The following is a 9,615-nucleotide window of genomic DNA, read 5'->3' as shown; positions in this document are numbered from 1 at the left end:
CATTTAACTTGGAAAAATGCAACCTTGTATATCTAGGGAAAAATAATCTTAAACAAAGGTACTCGATGGTGAAAGGAAATCTGAGCAGAAGTAAAAGCAAAAGGAACGTATGAGTGATAACAGCAGATTACATATGAGTAAACAAAAGTTTTCAGAACTGCTTGAGGACTTCTGACGACGCACACACTGACGTGCCACCTCAGAGAAGAAGACGGGCAGGAGGATTCACCCGTCACCAGCCAGAGCGTACCAAAGTATGCTGCATGCAAACCTCAGCGCCTTTCCTCACGCTCATTGCTACTCAGCTAATTCCTAGCATCAAGTTCTCATTACTAGGAGGAACGTGTGTATCAAAAGTCAGAAAAATTCAGCTCCTCATTCTTGGTCATTAATCTGAAAAGCATCATCGCAGTGAGTTTAATCAGCTCTTTTAAAAGTCCTTTCCTCTTAATTCCATAAGTACGCATCTATTTTAGGCTCTTGATATAAACGCCACCAAATATTTGTGGGTAATTCCTGTACTTCTGCTTAGTCTTGTAAGCCCAGGGGAAAATACAGCAGTAGACCTAGATCCCAGTTTTAGCCTCCAGTTTCTATTTTGACACTGAACTTCCACTGAGTTGTTAAAAAAAAAAGGCATATAAGCGCCTTTGTGGAGAGTAACTCTGTTGGTTAAATCTCCCTTTAATCTTTCTTAACAAGTTTATCTCTCCCAAGATGTGATTGTTTTCATTGTTCTTTTTTCAAGGGTGCATATATAACTTCGTGCACACGGGATGCCTAAAAAATTTTAAAATCACTTCATTCAGATTAAAAAGGATCACAGTAAATTGCATTTAGGGAGGCCTATCAAGCCGCCGCCTTTGAAAAAAAAATAAAAAGAAAAAAGAAGGGTAAATTCTTGGTCCCAATGAAGTTAATGTTAAGCCACCCCACTGCATGTCATCCAACCCTTCTCAAGACTGCAATATTTTGTGTCATTATGCAAACTTTGACTGCATTTTGCTTCTACACTGTATTTGTCCTTACTTCTTTTCTTACTAATTTCCTTGCTATTTAGGTCTTCTAAATGAAACATATTCTTTCACAATATTCCATTCAGAAAACTGAATATTTTCAAGTGAAATTTCATTTTGTTTTTCTCTGCCTGCACTTTTAAAGTGAGTAGAGCCTGGGATTTTTCTTAATGCAAAATATATATATATTATGTTATATGAGGCACAGTGCTGATTTTATTCCAGCATAAATGTCATTCCCACATAGTAATTTCATTTGGCCTAGTAGAAGTGACTTTTTTTAGGTGTTTGCACCTAATATTAATGTTACAATTTCAAATATTTCATGGAAGGATAATGACAGAGCCAATTAACCGGCAGAGCAGTATTTACTGGTTTCCATTGGAAATACTGGGTCCTTCCCACTCTTGCCATGCTGCTAGCTAACATTTTAGAACAAAATCAAGATTTTTATTTAATTTGAAAACGTCTAGAAATATGCACGTGAAAGTGAACAAACATGCCCGTTTCCCCTTAACTAGTTACCTACAAGCGCTGCCAGACAAATGCCACTCAGTATCTGAGGTCAGCTTAGGTTTGAATAGCGCTCCGCATTCCTGAACTCCTTCCCAAATCTCGGGAAGGCAAAGAGAGGAAAACAAATAGCAGATGTGGGAATTGGGAAAAGGAAACGGTCATTTTTCCAGCGTGGGTCATGGAGAATAGATTAGTAAGTCCAGGATAGTTTAAACATGCTGGCACAAGCAAGAGAAGCTGGCCTTTGCCCAGGACAAACAGTGCCAAATTCGTGAGAGGAGGGAGCTCTGTGCATGCGGCCGGCCGCCTGCTGCCAATTCCGCGTGGTTATCCACATGCCATGCAAATGCCCTTGGCTCGCCTCCGCCTGACTTCAACGTCTTCCCCATCGCACCTCGGGGCTGCCGCAGCGGCCGGTCGGGAGGAGCGGCTCCCGCCGAGGACGGGAGGATCCAGGCACACCTCCTGCACCCTGCGGAGCGAAGAGGTCGCGCTTCGAGCGCACGCGTAAGGCTTAACGTCAGGATCGCAGCCCCAGTCTTCATCTCGGTAATTACAGGCACCGCTGGTTACGGACGGATGGCATGAAACCCGGCTTGGGAGAGCAAGGGCACGCTGGAAAAGCAGCGGGTGAATTCTGGGTAGAGGCCTGATTTCATTTTATGTTTTATTGATATAGTAGCATGTGATGCCACTTTAGGTCGTGATAAATCTGGGGGACAGTAATTTAGTTCAGTAACTCTGAACCGAACAGGAATAGTAATTACTCCCCAGCACCTTCTTAGACTCGTCCAATGTTTGAGCCACGCTCCTACCGAGGGCAGACGCGGCCGGACTGATGCTGTGAAAGTGAAAATACAGCTCTGGACGCGTGAAAAGTGGCCGAGCTCCAGCGGACGCAGAGACCACCCAGCCACCGTACGACGAATGAGATGTCATCCACTGCATCCCATAGCTCAGGATGTTATTCTTGTGCAGTCCGCAATCAATTATGTCTGTACAAAATGACTACACTCACTTTTTTTGGGTCTCCGGGAAATCTTTGTTCAAATTGAAGATGGTTTTCTAACAGGCTCCGCTCTTTACCCAATTTTCCAGCTGAGTTGACTGAGGCACAGGCAGGTCAAAAGGCTTACCCAAGGTCAGGGAGCGAATCAATGAGATAGGTCAGATTAGATCTCAGCCTGTTCTTTGCTTTTCATCCTCTACTGTTACTGCTAGATCACCGTTAGAACCAGGTTAACAAAAATGTCATGGATGTGCTTTAAAAAATATGTATTTTTAAACTTGTTATCCCAATAAGAATTAAGTTCTTTAGATAGCACGCTATATAAGATTAGGTTTCAAGAGGTTAGGCCTTTACTGCAAGGAATTCAATATCCAGCACAATGTAAAATCACCAGCAGGAGAAATATTTTTACTACTGTAGAAAAATAATAAAAATGCAGAAAAGTAAAATTCACAGATCAAATCCTGAAGTGCTCACTCAGGTCAAGTTCTGCCTGGCTTTAATTGTATTTTGCCTTGGGAAAAGGCTTCAGATCTGGCCATAAATTAGTATGCTGATCCCATGGCATGAATGGTGTTTTATTTACTTATTCCCTGAAATATGCTGTAGAATTCAAGCCGCAGTTAAACTAAAAAGAACCGCTCATCTGAATCTGAAGGAACTATGGTATTTTTGAGAATAATGTTGGGCTACCTCTTCCAACCAACCACTATGTAATTTGATATGAATTGACCAAAAAAGCCCATTTCCCCTCAAGGGACATGTGTTTTCCTGAGCTTAGGCACTGAGAGGCACCCAAAGCACTGGATTTTCAGGAAAACGTCCTCCCCAGGAGGGCAGAGGAGCTGAGGGATGGGCTCCCCGGGGAGGCTGTGCTGTTCCCATCCTCGGAGGTTTCAAGACTCAACGGGGAAAGCCCTGAGCAGCCGGGTCTGACCCTGGAGCCGGCTCTGCCTGGGGCAGAGGGGTGGCCTGGAGACCTCCTCCAATCCAGCCCGGAGTGTTTTAGGGTCCCATAGCATCGCTGTGTATTGTCCTTTTCAGGACAACTCTTAAGACCACTTCATGGGCAATTTGTGTAGCCCCCAGCCATCCCTCTTCTGCGAGCTCCTCCCTTGCCAGCTCCCTTGACGCATGAAGATGTGGTACAGAGAAAGAGGAATATGACTTTTTTCACAGCTCTTACTACATAAATAAAACAAAGAGCATGTTAATCAAACTGTGTTCCTTTTTTCTTCGCTCACTTTTATGCTACTAAAACACAGACACCTTGTTCTGGGCTTTTTGCTTTAAAGACAGTGGGAAGAGATTGCTGAAAGTCTTGTCAGGAGTTTTATTGTCCCAATTTTAGGATTCTGACAAGCTCGATCGTAGACACACTCAAAACTCTTGGCAAAGTACAACAATGAGGAAGCTGCATCTCATCAGTTCTCATCTGCAGATCAAAGCAATTCACTGGCAACATGAAAAGATTGTATTTAAAAACTGACAGGATACCCTTAAAAAAATTAAAAGAACAAGATTAAAAATTCTGGGAAGAATGCATTTTGAGTTTCAAGCAAAATAAAACAACATCTAAAAAGGAGTATTAAAAATATCCTTAGACTCAAGAGAAACTTTTGTATTTGTCCAGTGTTGAAACAATATACTAATCAAAATGATCTCTACTCCATGTTCCAGTTCAGTATAAAACTATTCCACCATTATACTGGGTTAAACTATGCTGATTTTCCTCTTGCACTTCTATAAAGACCAGTTAAAGCTAAAAATGGGCAAGGGATGACAGTGATTTGAAGGAGGCATCCTGAGAGCAGAACAAAAGTTAGGAACTTTTTAAACAAGATTTGCAAATACAGGAGACAGAGCAGTTGTTCATTGGCTCCTTCTGAGTCCTGGTACCTTACAGCATTATGAGAAATATAAATGTTACCTCTCTTTTGACTAGCACACCTCTTTTCTTATTCCTCAGGCTTGCTCTGGAGTTGTCTTTGCCTACATCTCGTTTTTGTCAGAAGTGGGAGCACAAGGAGGTTTCAACAGATGCCTGACCTTTTCAGGGTGTGCATTTTTACCTTTACCATCTAGGGACTTGCTTATGCTTAAAATCTGCTGTAGGTTAACTTGAATTATTTCATGTTAAGGTGCTTAATGTCACAAACAATTTTTTTTTCTCCTGTTGCAGGTCAGTTGGCATTTTAATGTGTATTATTAAACCGACTTAGAAAGCTGAACATGGAATAGATTTGCCTACATCGATGTACACATGGGAGCAGACCCACTCCAGCTGCGCATCTGTCACCAGCACCACACATGGATTTGCTGGACTACTGCCCCAGGACCATTTTGGAGGGATGTCACCTCCCAGCAGGCGCAGGAACACAGCCAGGTCCAGTGCACCCCAGCCGGGGGACTTCCCAGCCCTGCTCCATCACGGCCCCAGTTATCCCGCATGGTCCTCTGCTCTCATCCCGGACATCAGCACCTTCTGAGAACAGGCATGGATACAGGCCAGAGTGAATTTTACCCATTTTTATATTTATAAAATGCTGTTATATATTTATAGAATTTATATATTATATACTTAGGCTGCTGTTTGAATGGGGAGCTGAACCCAGACCCAAGCCAAGCCCACTGTGACGGACAGGAACCCTGGGTATGCCCTTAGCACTATTGTGAGACAATTCATGCTATATAGGTACTTAAAAGGAAAAAGAAGATAAACATTTTCACACCCCTTTAGATTACTGCAGAATTCTACTTACCTCACAGTGTACATTGTATTTTTATACAAATGTTAATAAAAGACAGCAGAAGTAAAGACAGTGCCCCAATTTAGCACTGAAGTTGCACATCAACGGAGTTGAACAGGGTTCCTGCTTCTATTTGGTAGTGCTACTTGGCAAGGAGCCTGCACTTCTTCCTGTCTTTCCGTTTGCCTTTCTAATCCCTCAGAGAAACACCCTTTAAATATGCTTTCTTTAGGGAAGTATGTATAGAGCTACTAGTCTGTCTTTCCTAACCTGTCCTACTACCAGCAGTTCATTTACATCCTCAACTAGAACATTACTAACCATTTCTCTGACTTGTCAAAACAGCAATTCCTTGTCTCTTTTCTTTCACTCCAAAAAAAAAAAAAAGACACATTTTATTACCACTAAAATGAATGCTGTGGTTGGACAATGAAGTTGTTTATTTTCTAGCTCCTTTTTCAACAGGATGATTATGAGCAGGACTGAACATTAAATGGAGACCTGCCCAAAATATGTTGGAGAAAAAGATGCTCAAAAACGATAGAAAACAAAGAAAAAGAAGGCAGTAAAGAGTGATCAGGGGAACAAAGAAAAAGACAGGGATAGAGTCTCACAAGCACAACTGATAGGAATGCTGCAGCAGCAAAGAGCTCTCCTGGAGAACATACTGATGCTGGATGGCACCAGAGCTTTATACCAAGTATTTCTGCAACAACTACAAAGCAGTATTTCCCTGAAACGGGTAGTTTTGCCAATTCAGTGACACTAGACAACAAAGAAAATGAAGATCATTCTCCTTTCTACCTCTCCGACAAAGGCCAATTTGTTCCATCACGCTCTAGCCCATTATACAGACAGTATCTACCCTGTACACAAGTTTCACAACAGTAAGTGACAAAATGATCTACATGTGATAATTTTTATTTGTATACGGCCTTCCTGGATTTTGTGTGGCATCCAGTAGGCTCATATATTTGAGTCCTCAAAACCAAAGGATGAGTATTACAAACACCCGCAAGGCTCTCCTTGCTCTCACAAGCCCCTGATGTTGCTGCCACCTCAGCATCTTTCTTTTCACGCACCGTATAGCTATCCTAAACTTCACGTTTTTGTAGAAAGAAAAAAAGGCCATTTTCATCTGGGAAAAGCAATTAATCTCATAAAATTGATCTTTTATGATCAAATGACATGACATCAAGCCCAGTGAAATCAGTGAGAGTCTTCTCATCAGCTTCAAACCATATTTTACATGCCCAATGATTTCTCTGAAGAAAACTGTGACTCTTCAAGCTCCGGATGCATGCCTATTCCTCTTAAAACCAACAGGACAGTAGCCACTGTTTGCCTGGCAATACAGCACTTAACCTGCCCACAAGATTCATCAGCAAAGACTCTAATTTTCTGTTTGTAACTAAAAAGCACAATGTAGTCCTGAGATGCCTGAACTGCTTTGGCTGAGCTGGGTCAGGTTCTAAGAGCAGGACAGTGTGTAGATGGGCAGTTCACCCGGGCTGGCAGGCAGCAGGACAGGCAGGCTGCCTGCACAGCAAGGGGATACGGCAGCGTGGGTCTGGCAAGACCCGGAGGGTGAGCTGCAGCTCAGAAGCAGCTCCTTGGGGAAGGGGTGGCCCTCGCTGAGTTTTCTTCAGGGTCCCCAGCTGTGCTCTTTCCAAGCCGCAGCAGCCAAACCCTGAGGACACCCTTAGACGGGCTAACATCTGCAAAACTGCCAAATGCACCCCAAATATCCCAAAACTCATGACCTTTCCCTTGCAGGCTCCCCTCAGGAGGCTGTATGGATTTCAAGCTTGGGCCTTGGCTGCTCTTAGCTGGTTGGGACGGCAGTTTCATCAGCGCTGGCTATCAAGGTTCTGACTGGAGGCTTGAGCTGCTGGCTCATTAGTCATCTTGGCAACGGAGGTCCAACGATCTGACTCTCCAGCCTCCTATGGGACTCTTTGCTTTCCCTCAGCTGCCCAAGAGCACAACCACTTGCCACCAGATTTTCACAAAAGCACAAAGACAATGTGAAAATGTGAGCTACAACAGGTAGAACTAGTCTATGCTTTGTGCCTATTTTTCTGCTGTGTATTCATTTCTGTTGCGTTGACTGCACTGCTGCCATCCATTTTTATTACACCGATGCTAATGCACACAGGTGATCCAGGGGAACTGGATTCCTTTAATGTAGACACTCTCCATAACAAAACAGACACATTTCTACCTGTAGAGAGTAATTCAATATTAACAGTTTTGACTGTTCTTCGGCAGCTACGTGATGAGGTTTGCTAGCACTCTGAAGATTACACAAGGCTGGAGTTATACACACAGTTTATAAAATCACACAGAATTCATACATTTTACATAGACAGGCTCCCTAAAGTGTCACACCATATTTTAGCATCTGAACTTACTGTGATTCAGTAAAAGAATCCTGCTTCTCTGCAATGGATCTTGGGCTCTGCAACCTCCTACACATGCATATATCATCACTGACTTCCGAAAGAGTACTGTTGGCTTGAGGGACAGAGGTGTACCTCCTATAATGGTATATACTACATTCTGCAGCAACCTTTCTTCTCATATTTCAGAGTTGAAAAAGGCCTGTCAAAAAGGGGCTATTATGAAAGGGAATTTGAAGACATTCATAAACATCTAGACAGAAAATTGCATTTTCAATATGAGAACCTCAATAGTTAAGGCTACATTTGGGAGATCACTATGGCCCTCTTATTTTCTGCTTACGCTGTCAAAGTTTGAATTCATGTTGGGTTTTTGAGCAATTCAAACAAAGGATACTTTCATAAACATCCATTTCATAAACTACAGCATATCTAATTCTTTGGGTTCTGAAGGCTGAGCTGAATGTAGTGTTTGTAGTCTACTGAGAATATGTCTGGAAAACATAAAACAATCTAGTAGGTAAGTTACAAAGCTGTTGACATAGGGAATGAAAATGGAAATTCTGTAGTAGTCTCCTACATCCACAGTTTTACGCTATACTTTGCCTGATGTTAGTTGATTGGTGCAGTATATCTTGATGTTAGTATCCCATTTCAGAAATGTTCTGACATTATCTATTTGGCAGTTTGAAAAATAGTATCAAACTCCCAATGCATTTGAGCACACGTTTCAACACAGCAATCGTAATATCCATTTCCATCGATGCAAGAGGCAGGTTAGTACCAACTTCCAGTGGATTCATTTCTAAGACTACAATACGTGACTCTACAAAATGCACATGTACACACGCACGCACCCCTGCACACGCACACACAGCTTGGCTAGAAAGACCAAAAGTAATTAACTTGATTTAATTTCCAGTGCCTCCTGGTAAACACACTGGTTCATCTGGGAGCAAGTCTGCCCCTACAAAGTAATTGATGCCATGAGTACTGTGAATGAAATGGCACAGATAATTGTTGGCACCTCACCTGCCCATGGCATAGGAAGAAACGCAAGGAGGAATCTTCGTTCAGAAAAAAAGAATTATTAAGAGTATTTTTCACATAATTTGCAATGATTACAAAGATGGGCGCATCTCTAAACAGGCTACAATAACCCAATCACTTGAAGGATGTGTTCTACTGCAAATACGCTTAATATGTCAATAGGAAAAAATATATGCTGTAAATTTTGCTGTAATAATTATTGGAAATGCTTGAGCCTTGCTGGAATTTGGCAATAGCTGCAAAATCTCCACTAAATATAGGACTCCAGGCACACTTAATTTAACAGGAGATTTATCAGCGGCCTTATTGACCAAAAATTCCTCTTATTTAACATTTATAAGCCTTTTTACCACACAAATTTCTCTGTAGCATAACAGATAAAATTTATACTGGTTAGCTTCACCAATATTGTTGTAGCATTTTCCAACAACTTCTGGAATAGAGCAGCCAGGAGATAACTAAACCAACTGAAGTAGGGCATATGAAACACCATAACTTTTTATGTTTTTGCCCTAAAGAAAATGAAGCCAATCTCTGCTAATATCCCTTTCATTTACACGGTTTGCTACTAGATTTCCCGAAAGGCATTAGTGGCTGGCAAACAACTCCCAGCACCTTGATTACAGGAAATCGTATTTCTCCCAATGCCAGGCTTCTTCATAAGTACTGAAAATGGTTTGCCTACTAAAATACATTTTCTTAACTTACCAGTAATTCTACACTTCGAACCACCCAATTTCCTTCCTCTCCCAGTGCAGGAACCACTTGTACTCCTGCTCGGTATATCCAGACTCCTAGCTTACTTTTTTTTTTTTTTTTTTTTTTTTTTTTTTTTTTTTTTTTTTTTTTTTTTTTTAAAGTTAGTTCATTTT

Source organism: Haliaeetus leucocephalus, unplaced genomic scaffold, assembly GCF_000737465.1.
Source record: "Haliaeetus leucocephalus isolate CR32 unplaced genomic scaffold, Haliaeetus_leucocephalus-4.0 Scaffold830, whole genome shotgun sequence".
Taxonomy (NCBI): Eukaryota; Metazoa; Chordata; class Aves; order Accipitriformes; family Accipitridae; genus Haliaeetus; species Haliaeetus leucocephalus.
This window is presented reverse-complemented; position numbering follows the sequence as displayed.